Source organism: Lissotriton vulgaris, unplaced genomic scaffold, assembly GCF_964263255.1.
Source record: "Lissotriton vulgaris unplaced genomic scaffold, aLisVul1.2 SCAFFOLD_846, whole genome shotgun sequence".
Lineage (NCBI taxonomy): Eukaryota > Metazoa > Chordata > Amphibia > Caudata > Salamandridae > Lissotriton > Lissotriton vulgaris.
This window is the reverse complement of record NW_028254755.1, coordinates 96,867-114,065: the sequence shown is the minus strand read 5'-3', so window position 1 is coordinate 114,065 and position 17,199 is coordinate 96,867. Positions and strand designations below refer to the sequence as shown.

Below are 17,199 nucleotides of genomic sequence, written 5' to 3'. Positions count from 1 at the left end.
TTCCGTTCCAGTCCTGCAGTCACCAACAGCTACGGTATCCCTGAAGCTCTCACTGGTTTCCTGGAACATAGCTGGAGTTAAATCAAAATTGTCTTTACCCTATTGGATCTCCTTTGTGGAATCTCCTTCGTATTTTACAGAAAGCCTGGGCGGATATCTAAAATTTCCATAAACCCAAGCCATCGAATAAGTTTGGTCGCCCCACTAGGGGACTGTTGATTTGGGTAAAGATCGAACTGAGATGCTGTGTCACCCAACTTCACACTGGCAGCCCTTATATCATGGGTATTTGAATCAAGGGGTGCTCCAATACCGCCATTAGTACATATAATATCTATGTACAAGGAACACGGGAGGGCAATCTGATACCCTCCAGAAATTAGAGGAGCTATTGGACAGAGGACACCCCACTCATCGTTTGATGGAAGCAGGTGACTTTAAAGTCACTTTTGAGCCCCTAGCCAGAGATGATGTTTGCAGGGCAGGTGAGGAGGATGAACTCTGGAATATACCAAGTCTGGTTTTATCTCCTGTCAAAAAATTGAAAAAGGCTACAATCCAGTTCAAAGCCTTGTCCTTTGTGTTTGGGGTCAGAGCTCCCAATGGTAGAACTAAGTCTGACAAGCTGGGGGCACACTCCTAATACTTGTTTGAGTAGCATAGACTATATCTTGTTGATGATATAGAAATAAGGCCAGAATAGAAAGTGACCATAACCCCCTACCTCTAAGGCTGTTGTTACAATGGTCCGTCCTTTTTGCGTGACGTGTGGCGTATGGAGACGTGCTGGCAGTTTAATATCGGCTGCCGGCTTTTGATTCTGAACTATAGAACTTATTTGAGGTGATAGTGATTGGGACGGCTGCATATGGTGTTGGGGCTAAGTGATTGTTCAGGGTGATTTTGAGTGGGCTTGCACAGTTAAAGTCTGGTGTGCGCGCCTTGGACTTGGGAATCTATCAATATTATATATACCCTTCCTGTATCACAAGCAATCCTTTAACTGATTGAAATATAAATACAGTATCAACTGCATCAGGCACAATCATCTCAGTTGCCTGCATCAGTCTGCTTTATTGCTGTTGCCCCATCATTGAATTGACAGTCTGCCTTGACTTTTTTATCATCGTGACTCACCTTTTTAATAGGAATGCCGCTTCTACAGTTGATAGTAAATATTCAAGATAACCGTGCCTTAGATGTGGACTGACACAAAGGCTGTTGCTTCGTTTATTCGTTAATTTCATCGTAATTTATCTTTTTAATAGGAATGCCACCTCTATAGTTGATAATAAATATTCAAGATAACCGTGTCTTAGATGGAGATTGACACAAAGGCTATGCTCTGGTTATTCGTTAATTTCTCTTCTTGTTGGGATTGACCTTTCTTATGCTATAGTGAACTGAAGAAGTCCCTTACAGGATGACATGCGTCGGCTGTATCATTATGAAAACTGATGAAATTGGAATAAAAAGTAAACTTTGAATATAGATTTGTGTTGGATAGCAATTACACAGTCTCTTTTCTCAGTTTTATATTAATGTGTGGTGCACCTGTGCTTATGTTTACATTGTTACCATGGAGTTGTTTGCCTAATCAGGACAGGCAGTATGCATTATCTCACGACCTGGTTTTCACCAATTACAAATGACGTTTAAAGTGGCGGCACCTAGTGCCACAAGGAGAGCTTTTGCAAGTCATAAAAAAGGACCTAATAGAGAGTATCACAGAGATTTCAGCTTTAAGTAAGGAGGCAGGGGAACTGGGGCCAGTGATTGACGTGAACTCTTGACTCTTTGAGAGGCGGCTGCAGCATTTTATGGCCCCTGTGGTAACAATTGAATTATCAAAGGGCAGGAAATACCTGGTTTAGAAGAGAATGTAGAACACTACAAGCATGACTATCAGGCCATCAAATCAAACGATGTACCCCTTGTAAGATCACTAAGGAAGTTATTTAAACAGACCCAGAAAAAGGCGAAGAAGGAGTGGGATGAAGATCGGTGGTACCTTTAATTGAGGCTTGCAAAGACAAAGATACCAATTTCTTTTCGTCCTTGGTTACATAAAGTGGTACTAGAGCGAAACCATTGGTTGAGAATCACATAGCAACAAAGGAGTGGCATTACCATTTTAAATCACTTTATTACAAAGCTATAATCTCCACTATCCCTGTAAAATTTCAATGGGAAATTAAAACTCATATTGACACAGTTGTGCAACACAAAGTGCTAGGCCCTGACAGCATTCCCGGTGACCTTTTTCTACATGCAGGGGACAGCTGAGCTGCACAAATTAATTACTCTCTAATGCCATAGCTGGTGGTGCTCCCATTACTGGGTCTTGGAAGGAATCCAAGATGATACCTCTATGTAAGAAGGGTGACAGTAACACCCCAATGAACTATAGGCCCATTAGTCTCATTGACTCAGCACAGAAGATCTTCTCTCGAACTTTGTTGTTGAAGATACAGGACTGGATAGATGGTTATTGTATACTGTAACAACCCCTCAAAGCTGGCTTCAGGCACAGGATAAGCACCATTGATCAGCTCCTTTTTTTCTTGCTACTATTTTGGAAAATAGTGGTTACCGGGAGAGGGAGCCTTTATGTCGCTTTCATTGATTGAAATCGGCATTTGACTTAGTCCCTAGAGCAAACCTTTGGTGTGTGCAGCATGACATGGGTATGCTGATGGAGATCTTATTTATTGTGGTTTCCTCCATGATGAAAATAGTGGCAGGGTAAGGTAGGAGGACCAAGGCCAAATTACACAACCATTCAGTGTGTCCAAAGGCATTCGCCAAGGATGTGTTTTGACCCCAACTCTTTTTTCTCTTTATCTGAATAATGTTGTTCTGTTTCAGGCCACTAAACCTGCTGATGCTCTGTTGTTATATAAGGAGAAAATCCCAACACTCCTTTTCACTGACGACACCCTTTTACCGTCAAAAACCCAGGGACCTCTGTAATTGTTATTTAATCAGTTTGAAGTTTTTTGTGCAATGCGGAGCCTTGAGATAAATAATTCAAAAGCTAAGTTTATGACAATGAAACCCAATAAAACATACAGTGAGAGGCTTACCCTTAGTAGGGCCCCCCTAGAGAGGGTGGATCCGTTTTAGCATTTGGGCATCATGTTGTCTGAAAAGATATCCGGGAAACAGCATACCACCAAGATGTCTCTCAAACTCAGACAAACAGTTGGGCCGCTTATTAAAGAACAACAAATCTCAATTAGCAAGCCTATCCTTCCAGCCCTACAAATGTATAATCTTAAAGCATTGGGAGGTGCACTTTATTCGGTGGAACTCTGGGTCTTTGGAAGATGTGAAAAACTATCTTCTATAGAATATGAATTCCTCGGGAACCTGGTGCACGTTCCCTCCAACATCCCGTTATTGCCACTAAAGCTGGATATGGGTAAGAGATCAATTGGTGATAAGGCCAGATTGCGTCCTTTGTTGTATCGTAGGCAAGTCAGGTCTACCCCTGAATTATCCTCCTGTGCCATGGCTCTTCAAGAAGTAGTTACTCTTGATAAATCTAAGAAACTTGCATGGCTTTAAAACGTGAAATTACTGCTGGCTGACATTGCTTTGCCCAAGATTTGGGATTATACATCCATTGATAATTTCCCTCCTAAATCCCGGGTGAAAGATCGATATTGGGAGTGGGTTAAACACTCTGAGTACAAAACATCGACAAGGGGCCAGCTGATGAACAACTTCCTGAAATTTAAATCTGGCTGTGTTTTAGAGTTCTATCATGATACCATCCTGATCCCAAACTAAAGAATATTGTATATGCATTTCAGGTTGAATACTCTCCCTCTTAATGTGTTTGTAAGTAGGTGGTCCAACTCCATCCCTGTATCTAAGTGTTACCACTGTTACACAGATCTGTCCAAGACCATTGCCCATGTTTTGTTTGTATGCCCAGCCTATAGGATTCCTGAGGAGAAATGGTTGGAACCTGTCTGCAGGGTATTGGGCACACTGAGTTATTTAGTTGCCCTCAGGATTTTGAAATCTGACTGGTCCACTTTATATGCCTCTGCTGTTGTCAAATTCTAAGGGCATATGTGAGGTATTAGGAGGAGATTTCTTATATTTATTGGTTTTAACTTGTTAGGATGAGATCTTGTTAACCATAACAATAATGTTTTCTGTAATGGGCACAATGCCTTTTAATGTATACTACTTTTTAGGTCCTATTACCATATCATTTGTGATGATGTTTATTTCATGCTGTCTCTTGTTTTATCTGTATTTATTTGGCTGTTCAAACATTTTAAAGCATTCGGTTGCTGAAAAAAAGCTTATTTACTACTGCACCCCTACCACTCTTTCTTAATGCAATTGCTACACTTGTTCTTTGAGTAATACATTAATTTTTCACAGCCCCTGTAACTCAATTGATATAACATTGATGACACCATCCACACTCTGAAAAATTGTTCCTGTACCACTGTCGTTCAAGTCACTGTACTGGGATCTTCATATTGCTCTCTGCCTCCACTCCAGTGCACTGAATTTGCATTTTTTGGCACATACATACATAGTTTATGAACTTTTGCGGAACACTGAAGAACCTTCTGAAAACAAGGCAAAGTTAACACTTAATTGATGGAGCATGCATGACACCCTTGCTCTGTGCGATGAGTAAAAGAGCAGACCTAATGAGAAAGACTTAGGAAAACAGGACTTAGGAAAAAATAGAAGCAGGCTCAGGGTGCTGTAGCAGGCTTGTAGCCGGAGAATCCACACATTAAAATCACCCAATCAGTAAACTGCTTGCCTTCATGAAGTAGGGAGCAAGAAGATTCATTAGTAACACAAACACAAATTAGATGCAAGCCCTGTGGCATACTACATTAAAGTACCAGTAAATAAGATAAAAGTAGAGTGAAAGATTTGAAAGATAAATACATTGGTGAAAGTCAACAAATCCATGGGTAAAAGAGTTGCATGGAAGATTAGTGAAATCACACCTTCAGGTTGAGGTGTAGTACAAAATGGAAAACAGCAGTTGCCTTTTGTGCTTCCAGGCTCTGCTGGCAACAAAACATGCACTACCTCTGTTTAATTGTCACTAAAGATGCAAATAAAAAAGCACAGATCCCTTCCGTGCAGGTACAGCGTTGAAAACAATGTCCTACTAAAGTCCCTGGTACTGTTCTCGCAATGTCACTTACAGATATTGCATGAATATATCTAAGTTCATTTCCTTTTCAAGTTTTTTTAAGCATAAGTACTTCAAGGAAAAACCAGAGAAAATTGATTCCCTAATCACCCTGCTAAAATCATTTCAATTCACTTACCCGCAAGCCGGAATTTTGTTTTCAGATGACTTCAACATGTTCATACTACAATCCGGCTCATTTCAAGGAAAACAATAACTTAAATCTTACGGGAAAACATTCCCTTAGTATTCACCAAACATCGTAGAATTATTTGTCTTGGTAAATCTTGTGCCTCATCACCAGCCAATATAGGGATGTCTACACCAAATGGCCCCTACCACAAGACCAACCAGCAGCACGAACCAGAATATCACAGCATGCTAACTCCATTCTAGATTATACAGTAGTTAATATGGAGCTATTTCAAATGACTACTAGTTATCAAATCATCCCTCGATTAGAGAGTGACCACAGTCCCCAGCTTATTGAGCTTCTCATCCCCAAGAGCTGCAGCAAATAATGACCAGCTGGAAGACACAAGCCTTTACAACTTAAAAAGGCTAGCATAGAATGTCAAAGACGCACTTGAATTCATGAATTGTATAAAAAAGCAGATGGCAACTAAGCCAGTCACAAACTGGCAGGTATCATGACAAATTTAGGAAAACATAATAACGATTCTCATCTCTAAATTCTCTTCACACCATATGAAATACAAAAACAGAACCAGGAAAGGAACATCTTAGTGTGTCAGCTCGCTAACATGGAAAACAATGTTGCTCCACAGGGAGATAATAAGACTTCGGAGAAACACATTAACAACGGGCAAAAAAGTGAGTCTTCAAATCAACCTGTTAAGGTGACAACACAAAAAGGAAGTATGAGCAGAAAAGAAATGATAACAAACATGCTTCTGGTCAAAGCTGTTGCAAACAAGCAAATCAAACACCAACAAGAAGTTTTGGGCAGAAATAAACAGCATAGCAAACAGCTTTTTTCGACATCACAGCGCAAACATTCCTGAGGCCGAATGGATAGCACACTTGAACATGCCTGACAAACAAGTATCAGCGGAAGAATGCCATCAAGCTCTGAACCAACTGAAAAGTAATGTTTTAGAAAACCAGTCTAAAGGAAATTGGCTTTAAAGTACTCAAGTTGAGAAAGTCCTAAAAAAACTCAGGTAAGGGAGGGCCCCGGCCCAAACAGCTTGCCGAATGCACTATTTATGTTTGACCAACGTTTCTGGGCAGATCATCTCCCTCTGCTGTTTAACCATGCATTTCAATCAAATAGCATACCAGCATCATGGAAAGGTAATGTCCTTCACCCAATATTTAAAGCTGGCAGCAGATCAGATCTAATGAATGTGTTCTGAGCACACCTGTTTTTCTTTTTTTTTTAAAACAATTTACTTGGTTATTTTGATCTGCGTGCTGCAACTAATAGAGTATACCCAATACTCTGCCTTAAACTAAAAAGAGTGGCTGGCCAGCGAGTGTTGACACAGACTTAATTGCGCACAACCTGATATATTTGTTGATCTAACACTGTTTGTTCTTTCACAAAACCAATTTATTCATATATCGTTCACTGTTATTATCAACAACAATATTACAGCATTATCTGACAGTTCACATTATTCATAGTGTTTCACATCAATTCATAATTCAATGTATAAACAAAAAGAGCAAACAATCAGTACAAAGTTGGTTAGGCTGGTATTCGCCCAATGCATTTCGGGACGTTAAGAAAGTCCCTTCGTCAGGGGCACCACTGTAAAATAAACATAATATACAGGCACATCAGTATATCGTATTACATTTCAACTATATAAAGAAAATTGTAGAGTAACATTGCCATGCAAAGAAATAATGAAAACAGAGCCTTCACCATCATTACCCGTGTAGTATTTGTGTAAAAAACAACGTCAAGCTTTTTACTCACACCAAAGGATTGAAAACCTCTATCTCAATGGGTTGCTAATTGGCTGAAGTCAGTCAACTCAAAAAAAGCAGTTTTCTACAAACAAAAATTCAAACCAATGTCTTAAACACAACACTATTCTTTGTGCGTCTCATAGCATAAGCCCATAACGTCAAGCCATGTGGTTTCATACCTATTATCTTTGTTCCACGTGTGGACTTTACACGATTCCCACTCCAGACCTCGTGTCACATTCTTCAACTCGAAATATTGTTAACCTGTAGAGTGTTAGCAATACACCATCACTATTGCATAACCTCGATTTGTCATAAAACAATCACAGCGTTGATCTTTACATACCTAGTGTCACCTCGGAACGTTCTGAAGGTAATACTTATACGACGTCCTCTCAACTCGCACTGGTCATCACACTTGTTAAATAATTATAAAACCGTCACTCTACTACTCACGAGTTGTCCACACAAGTACGCCCATCACACTCTTAACTCTCACCTTGTCGGAATCTGTCAAAATCCAAACGCCACTGTTATCCGTTCTCCACTCCTCGCTCCAAACAGTCCTACGGCCGTAAAAACTTAGGTCGGATACTTCCTACTTAACCTTTTCCTATTGGTTACACGGCCGTTACATCCGCCAATCCCGTCAGCTCATGCGTTTGCTTGGCCAAAACCGAACAACCTTCAGCCAGTCTCTCCCATTGGTTGAACACCCGTCGTATCTACCAATCATTAGAGATATAATGCCTACGATGGCTATAGATCAATCTACGTGATAGTGTCCTGTTTTTTTATAAACAAAAAACCAATGCTTTATTGTTGTGGCAACGAGGGTAAATGAAACAAAAACAAAAACCCAAAGCTTTTTGATGCGAACAAGGAAGGAGAATGAAACCCATTAAAAACCACGGGTTTCTTTAAAATAGACAGAACAGAGGCAGTGAGGTGGGAAGGAAACTAAGAAATGTGACAAAGTGACAGAGATATAAAAAATATAAAAGAGTAAATAGATAAACCTCTACCTTTTTCTTTGTAATTGGAACATATTTCAACACAGCAAGATACAATATAAACTCCACGCAGCAATAATGTCTAAAGATAACTACTAAGTTCAATGCGGAAATATATTCCAATTACAAAGAAAAAGGTTAACATTATTTCGAGTTGAAGAATGTGACACGAGGTCTGGAGTGGGAATCGTGTAAAGTCCACACGTGGAACAAAGATAATAGGTATGAAACCACATGGCTTGACGTTATGGGCTTATGCTATGAGACGCATAAAGAATAGTGTTGTGTTTAAGACATTGGTTTGAATTTTTGTTTGTAGAAAACGGCTTTTTTTGAGTTGACTGACTTCAGCCAATTAGCAACCCATTGAGATAGAGGTTTTCAATCCTTTGGTGTGAGTAAAAAGCTTGACGTTGTTTTTTTACACAAATACTACACGGGTGATGATGGTGAAGGCTCTGTTTTCATTATTTCTTTGCATGGCAATGTTACTCTACAATTTTCTTTATATAGTTGAAATGTAATACGATATACTGATGTGCCTGTATATTATGTTTATTTTACAGTGGTGCCCCTGACGAAGGGACTTTCTTAACCACTTGGATGCTAAGGTGCTTCTGGTGCCACAATGTAATTTCCATTGAAATCAATGGAAACTCCATGACGAGTTACCCTTGTCATTAGCGGCGAAGAGGTTAACGTCCCGAAATGCATTGGGCGAATACCAGCCTAACCAACTTTGTACTGATTGTTTGCTCTTTTTGTTTATACATTGAATTATGAATTGATGTGAAACACTATGAATAATGTGAACTGTCAGATAATGCTGTAATATTGTTGTTGATAATAACAGTGAACGATATATGAATAAATTGGTTTTGTGAAAGAACAAACAGTGTTAGATCAACAAATATATCAGGTTGTGCGCAATTAAGTCTGTGTCAACACTCGTTGACCAGCCACTCTTTTTAGCAGATCAGATCTGGCAAACTACAGATTGATCGCGCTCATAGATGTAGAAACCAAATCTTATGCCTCAAATCTTCTCGTAGACCTTGAAGATTCGGTCAATTCCAGCAAGATACTTCCAATCACACAAACCGGCCTCAGACCAGGCACAAGCACAATGAATAACCTCTTTGCCTTGAATCTCCTTGCCGAAAAAGCGCAACAAAAGGTTACCGAATTGTATACCTGTTTCGTGGACTTAAAAGTAGCGTTTTATATGGTACCTAGAGAGCTCTTTTATGTCAAAGGATGGAAAAATTGGGTATCCCGCCAAAGTTACTAAGAGCAATTATAAATTTGTACTCAGCAACTTGGGTACAGGTAAAGCTAGGAATTGGAGCGTGAACCACAGTAAAAATCCCAATGCATAGAGGCTTAAAGCAAGAGTGTTTGCTAGCTCCCAGCTTATGTAACATATTTACAGCAGATTTAGACACCAGGCTGACAGAAGTCCGAAGTGACCCTCCCAAGCTAGCTAACCACCAAGTTAGAAGTCTACAATATGCTGATATTGTTCTATGCAGTCAGATCCCTATTGGCCAACAGTGTTTGATAATGAAACTGTTGGAATATACAGAGGCACTTGGATTATCGCTAAATTACAACAAAACAAACTATTCAAACGCAATGATGTAATTTTTTTTAATCTACAATAATCGTGTCTGTTTAAACACATTTATTTGGATTCCACAATTTACCTCTCAGGCGCAAGTCCACTTGGAATTTGGGCTATTCATCCAACTCCTGCTAAGGTCAGCAGCAATACTTAAATTGTGCTGGAAGATGAGAGCAGCTCATGAAGAATGCTTGTTAGGTCTCTGCTCGACAGAAATAAAGACCAAGCCTAAAAGTAAGAAAGACTGGCCTACTGTGTTTGAGCAAGCTTTCACCAACCTCAACATCCATGAAGTATAGAGCGCAAACAACAGCTGTCCTGTAATTAAAATTTTTTACATAATGCTGCCAAACACAAAGCCTGGCAACTGGATAATGCAGAGCTGGCAAAGAAGAAATCTGGATGGTTGGTTTTATCCTTGTATGGGGCCTGGTCACCTCAGCCGTATCTCGTACATCATGCATCTCCAACAATACAACACTTACTGCTTTTGACTCGATTGGGAGCTTTTTGCTAAAAAGATAAAGTCCCAACATCGAAACAAACATCACTGACAAGTCAGAGCCGACTCCTCGAAAATGCAGAAGAGTCAGTTTTACATCTCTTGTGCATTTTCCCAGACATCAGTCAATGGAGACGACACTTCCTACTTCCAGCCCTTCAATCTCTTTGGAAAAGATCATGCGGACCCGCTGTGATGGCATTACTCAATAGCCAGTTGCAACTGCTTCCATGCAGGACAATACAGCTTTTGCAAAAAGTCAGCAAACTGCTACAAACTACATCGAATCCACTTTGCTGACCATAGTCTAAAGTCTTGTGGCTGTTCTAAAATGCATATTGCAACTCTATAATCAATGAAAAAGAGGACATCGGACATCTGGCACACTTTTGCACATAGATCTAACTTTATTGTTTTAGATGTAATCATGCACAAACCCTTATTTTAAGATTTTTACATGCATTTGAACTTCTACATATTAATTCAAGTCCTGCGGCAGCTATAAACTGCATAGTGCAAGTACATAAATAATTGAAATAGAGGATAGTAGACATTTGATATACACTTGTACATCATTTTTTTCTCCACAAATTTTAGACGTCAAATGTATAATGCCTCGTTTTAAGATCTGTGTTTGAAATTGAAATTATTTTTTAGCAGGGACACTATTAGGTCCGAAATTGTAATTTTTACACATCAACCTTTAGCCCTGTGGCAGATCAATATTGCACAGACCATCCTTACAATCTCTGAAGATGAGGTCAGTAGCCATTTGCACATTTTGCACACAAATGCGTCATCTTGGTTCCTAGACATAAGATGCTCAATGTCCCATTTTAAGAAGGTAGAATGAATTTATAATTTTGTAGATTAATTGCTTGTCTTGACGCAGCCGCAAATAGCATAGTGTATGTACACATCCACCAAATGCGATGACAGTAGCCATTTCGCATACGTCCATATACAGACCCAATTTAATTGCTTTAGTCAAAACATGTATAAAGCCTTATTTAAAATATTGGCTTCAAAATATTTTAGTATCGGCCCGGACTACACCATCTGTCATTTTACATTTTATAAAGCTGTGGAATACCACAACAAAGAGAAATAATGCCTCATGCAACGCTAAGTAAGCGCAATTTCAAAGTGTAAATAAGAACGTTGTTGTACTTGGTGCATATTATCATAAATTGTAATAGTTTTAATTAACTACACAATAAAGTCATTTCCTACACTAAAAAAAAGTACTTAGCTCAAATAGTAAGTAAGTAGTTTTATTTGTACATGATTAATTAAAATCTTTACAAAACAATAAAAGCATGGATACAAATTGTTAAATGTTAATTGTACGCGGTTCCTCAGTATTACAAATTTGATTAATGTCAGTGTCTTAGTTGCCCATAAATGTTTAACAACCTTATAGAACTCTCTTTTTCAACTAATTCCAAAAACTTTACGACTCAACAATTTAATTTTGTGTTAACGGGGTTAAAACACAATTTGACAGCCTGCCTGCATGTCTGGACGCTGTGTGATTTGAAGGAGGATCGTAATAGGTTGTGTCTCAAGTCTTTCAATTAAGGACAAGTACACATCACATGGACGATGTTTTCCTTGTCAGCTTTACACAGACGTCACTGCTGAGAGAAGTTTTGTCTTACCCACGGTGACATATGTGGGATTATCGGAATTGAGCCCAGGCGTAATTTTAAAAACTTTTCTTTTGTTTTTAAATTCATTCCAATGTTAAAATACGCTTGCAGTTGCTTTCTTCCATAATCACCGAGCGTGATCTAGCCGTGCCCTCTTTTTGCTAATGAGTCCTTATCCTCAATGGAGGAGATGATGCGTGCTGATTTTTTCACAACTTTTTTAAAAGACAAGAGGTCTGTTGGGATGTCCCAAAGGTCGGTGAGACCCAGGACTTTAAGTGAGTCAGATAGATAGTCTCTAGCTGAGGATTTACGATGTCGGAGTAGCTCTTCCCATACGTTGAACTTTAGAGAACCAGACTCAGCCCTGCGAACTGCGTGCCAGCTGATAACATACGCACTGCGCCTTCCTAGTGTTTGATTCAGAATACCAAATTCTAACCGAATTTGTGCAGGCAAGACATATCTTGGCAGGTTGAAAATAGCCCTGTATGAGTTAGCTATTACTTTGTCCAATACTGCAGCGTCCTTCCCTTGAAGGGATTCACTCCCATATGTGAGAGTTGGTTGTGGTTTTGCACTCAAAACCTGGAGAAGAGCGTTGAGCGTTAGGTCAGGGAGTTTGGCCTTGAGAGATTTAACGGCCAGATAAGTCATGGTTTCCTTCCCTTGTAACGAATCCAATTGAGGTTTGAACGAGGTCTTGGAGTCCAGAATTACTCCCAAATATTTGTAGGTGGTCACTAGGTCCAACCCTTCTCCATTTATGTGCCACTTGATTTTCCTTTTCTTTTTGTAATTCACTGCCATGACCTTGGATTTGTTGAAGTTTATTTGCAGGGCATTCCTTTCTGAAAAGGAGTAGGCTACATTTAGAAGGTGCTGGAGGCCTATTGGTGTCCGGCTTATCAGTACCAAGTCATCCGCGTACAGCAGGTTTGACAGTGGGATTTTCCCTAGTTTCGGGGCGTGACAGAGGCATTTATCGAGTTGCCCTGGCAGGTCGGCAAGAAAGAGGTTGAATAAAATTGGTCTAGGACGCAACCTTGTTTGAACCCTTTTGTTGTTGGAATGAGTTTAGAGAAGTGTGTGCCCGCTCCTAGTTTAACTTCAATCCAGGTGTTTGAGTGGCGTAAGATCAGCGCATCTAAGAGATGTTTGGGTATTCCCCAGTTGTCCAATTTCTGCCAGAGTTTGTTGCGATCCACGTGGTCGAATGCAGCAGTATAATCAATAAAGGAGAGAAAAAGGGGGTTTTTAATCTCTTTTGCTGCTTCCATCAGAATGGTCAGTGCCATGATGTTGGTTGTGGTCCCTTGACCTCTTCTGAACCCTGTTTGATTGATCGGAATTATTGAGTTTTCAGATGCCCATTGCGTCAGATCTTCCAGTATGGTTCCTGCAAAATACTTAGCCTCCACATCTATGAGGGCAATAGGCCGATAATTATTTGGGTGTTTCTTGTTGCCTTGTTTGAAAATTGGACTGATTATTGAGGCGTGCCAGGAATCAGGTAGAGTCAGAGTGTCCTTTATGTTATTGAATATTGGTGTTAATGCTGTGCTCCAGAATTCCGCGTCCGATTTGTACAGCATAGGCGGAATGCCGTTTGGCCCGGGGGCTCCTGTCGGTCTTCCCCCGGCTATTTGCCTTATGACGTCGGCTATTTAACAACAAGGGGTGGTGATGGACAGAGTTTCTGAATTAAGCAGATTACTCTCACCCAGTCAAGAGATCAGGGCTAGATCCAACACAGTTTTTTAGATCACTGCACCATCCCAGTTCAGAACCTGGCTATATGCAAATTAGTCTGTTCCTGTCCCAGTGCATGATGGGAACAGGGCAAACTAAACTACCAAGCCAATTCTAACACTGGGAAGGAAACAAGCTTCCGGGGACCGGTTTCTGGCATTTCAGCCGTCGGCGGCCCGGCTTGCTTGAATCCTGATGGTGCAATGAGCAAGGGACTCACATCTGAGTATACCCTTCCACTCTTAGGGTGGACAAAATATTTAACAACAAGGGGTGGTGATGGACAGAGTTTCTGAATTATGCAGAATACTCTCACCCAGTCAAGAGATCAGGGCTAGATCCAACACCGTTTTTTAGCTCACTGCACCATCCCAGTGCAGAACCTGGCTATATGCAAATTAGTCTGTTCCTGTCCCAGTGCATGATGGGAACAGGGCAAACCAAACTACCAAGCCAATTCTTACACTGGGAAGGAAACAAGCTTCCGGGGACCGGTTTCTGGCATTTCAGCCGTCGTCGGCCCGGCTTGCTTGAATCCTGATGGTGCAATGAGCAAGGGACTCACGTATGAGTATACCCTTCCACGCTTATGGTGGACAAAATAAGTAAACAACAGGGGGTAGTGATGGACAGAGTTTCTGAATTAAGCAGAATACTCTCACCCAGTCAAGAGATCAGGGCTTGATCCAACGCCGTTTTTTAGCTCACTGCACCATCCCAGCTCAGAACCTGGCTATATGCAAATTAGTCTGTCCCTGGCCCAGTTCTGAGCTGGGATGGGGCAGTGAGTTAAATAACGGTGATGGATCAAGCCCTGATCTTTGGACTGGGTAAGAGTGGTCTGCTTAATTCAGACACTCTGTTCATCACCACCCCCTTTTCTGAATCGTTTTTGGCCACTATAGGTGTGGCAGGGTATACTCAGACATGAGTCCCTTACTAACTGCTCCATCAGGATTCAAGCAAGCCGGGCCGACGACGGCTGAAATGCCAGAAACTGGTCCCCGGAAGCTTGTCTCCTTTCTGGTGAAGAATTGGCTTGGTAGTTTGGTCTGCCCTGTTCCCATGATGCACTGGGCCAGGGACAGACTGATTTGCATATAGCCAGGTTCTGAGCTGGGATGGGGCAGTGAGTTAAATAACGGTGATGGATCAAGCCCTGATCTTTGGACTGGGTAAGAGTGGTCTGCTTAATTCAGACACTCTGTTCATCACCACCCCCTTTTCTGAATCGTTTTTGGCCACTATAGGTGTGGCAGGGTATACTCAGACATGAGTCCCTTACTCACTGCTCCATCAGGATTCAAGCAAGCCGGGCCGACGACGGCTGAAATGCCAGAAACCGGTCCCCGGAAGCTTGCCTCCTTTCTGGTGAAGAATTGGCTTGGTAGTTTGGTCTGCTCTGTTCCCATGATGCACTGGGCCAGGGACAGACTGATTTGCATATAGCCAGGTTCTGAGCTGGGATGGGGCAGTGAGTTAAATAACGGTGATGGATCAAGCCCTGATCTTTGGACTGGGTAAGAGTGGTCTGCTTAATTCAGACACTCTGTTCATCACCACCCCCTTTTCTGAATCGTTTTTGGCCACTATAGGTGTGGCAGGGTATACTCAGACATGAGTCCCTTACTCACTGCTCCATCAGGATACAAGCAAGCCGGGCCGACGACGGCTGAAATGCCAGAAACCAGTCCCCGGAAGCTTGTCTCCTTTCTGGTGAAGAATTGGCTTGGTAGTTTGGTCTGCCCTGTTCCCATGATACACTGGGCCAGGGACAGACTGATTTGCATATAGCCAGGTTCTGAGCTGGGATGGGGCAGTGAGTTAAATAACTGTGATGGATCAAGCCCTGATCTTTGGACTGGGTAAGAGTGGTCTGCTTAATTCAGACACTCTGTTAATCACCACCCCCTTTTCGGAATCGTTATTAAGCATGGGCGAATTTTGCGGATCTCGCGTTCGCGGATTTTGCGGATTTGCGAACTCGCAATCCGCAAAATCCGCGAATTCTCGCGAATTTGCGGATGTTTTTTTTTTATGTTCACACGGGTTTCTGCAAGTTCGCGAGGGTGTTGTACAATTTCGCAAATTGCGAAATTGTACAAAACGCGTGCGAACACAATAATATGAAGAGAAAGAAGCTCCTGGTCACAGGAACAGCACGGGGATTGCGCTCATGAAAGTCAAGGATGCAAAGGCCTCTACCCAGCATCACAGCTGACTTTCCACGGTAGATTTGGGAAGAGGCACACCTGTCCAGCCTCGAAGACGCTCATGATTGTTTTTGGGCTAATGAATGAGTCACTGAATTTGAGCATCAACTAGTTCGAGCGACCATGTGTGTGTAACTATGCAATCGCCCCGAAGGGTGCAGGGGTCCCTTGAGTGAGCTGTCCATCATAGTGGGTGAATGGCGGGAAGACGGGGCCAAACGTGCGGGGCTTCCATGCGAGTTCACATGCCTCTTGTGTGCATAAAAGGTCAGAGAAAGATCAGTTCAGCAGATGAAGAGAAAAAGCTCCTGGTCACAGGAACAGCACGGGTATTGCGCTCGTGAAAGTCAAGGATGCAAAAGCCTCTATCCAGCACCACAGCTGATTTTCCACGGTAGATTTGGGAAGAAGGCACACCTGCCTCGACGACGAATGAGTCACAGGAAGGGCACTTACTAAATTAGCTTCAACAGGAAGCTCTAATAGATAAAATAAAGCAGGTGCGAGCACCTGCTTTATTTTATCTATTAGAGCTTCCTGTTGAAGCTAACTTAGTAACTATTTTAGGATGGCGCTGGCAGCTTGCCGGCGCCATCCTAAAATAGTTACAACAGGCCAGGCTTGAACTTTTGCCCCCGGAAAAATCCGCCGCTCGCGGATTTGCGGATTTTCGGTAAATTCGCGGGAGTTCGCGGATTGCGAATTTACCGAAAATCCGCAAAATCCGCGAGCGGAACGGATTTTCCGCCCATGCTTAATCGTTATGACCTCCGCTGGCATGGTGGCCAAATGTCCAGACCTGGTTTGACAATAGGAACTAGGTTACCCTGTGAGTAACTAGATAAAGGAGACAAAGAAAAGAAAACTGTGTGAGGTCATTTTAAAAGGTTGTTAAAAGAGGTCTCCTGATAAAGTATTGTAAAAACGTGTCCTTCAATCCTCCAAAAATATGTGCCCTCTGTGATGTTGCGTATTTTTTTCTAGGGCCTGTGCAACTAGAGGTTTTCTGGATGAGGACAAGTGTGACTTTATTTGAACACCACCTCTTGTGTATCATAATGGAAACCTCCAGTTTGCGCAAGGCCAAAAAAACTATGGGGTATATTAGCAAGAACCTCGTTAAAATTTTCGCTGTTTTAGCGGCAGGAAACTGCCACTAAAACTGTGATAATGGGCTTGCTAATATGCGTTATGGAATTCCCATAGAAACCCAGGTTAGATGTCCTGCACATCTAACCTTGGTTTCTATTGGAATTCTATAACGCATATTAGCAAGCCCATTATCGCCGTTTTAGAGGCAGTTTCGTGCAGCTAAAA

The 17,199-nt window shown here is 41.5% G+C and overlaps 1 protein-coding gene across 1 annotated transcript in view; it reads right to left on the bottom strand.

The window, feature by feature from the left end:
* The window catches only part of LOC147659421 (cytochrome P450 2G1-like), an 804,706-nt gene that overhangs the window by 729,994 nt on the left and 57,513 nt on the right, over positions 1-17,199 (bottom strand). The window lies entirely within an intron of this gene.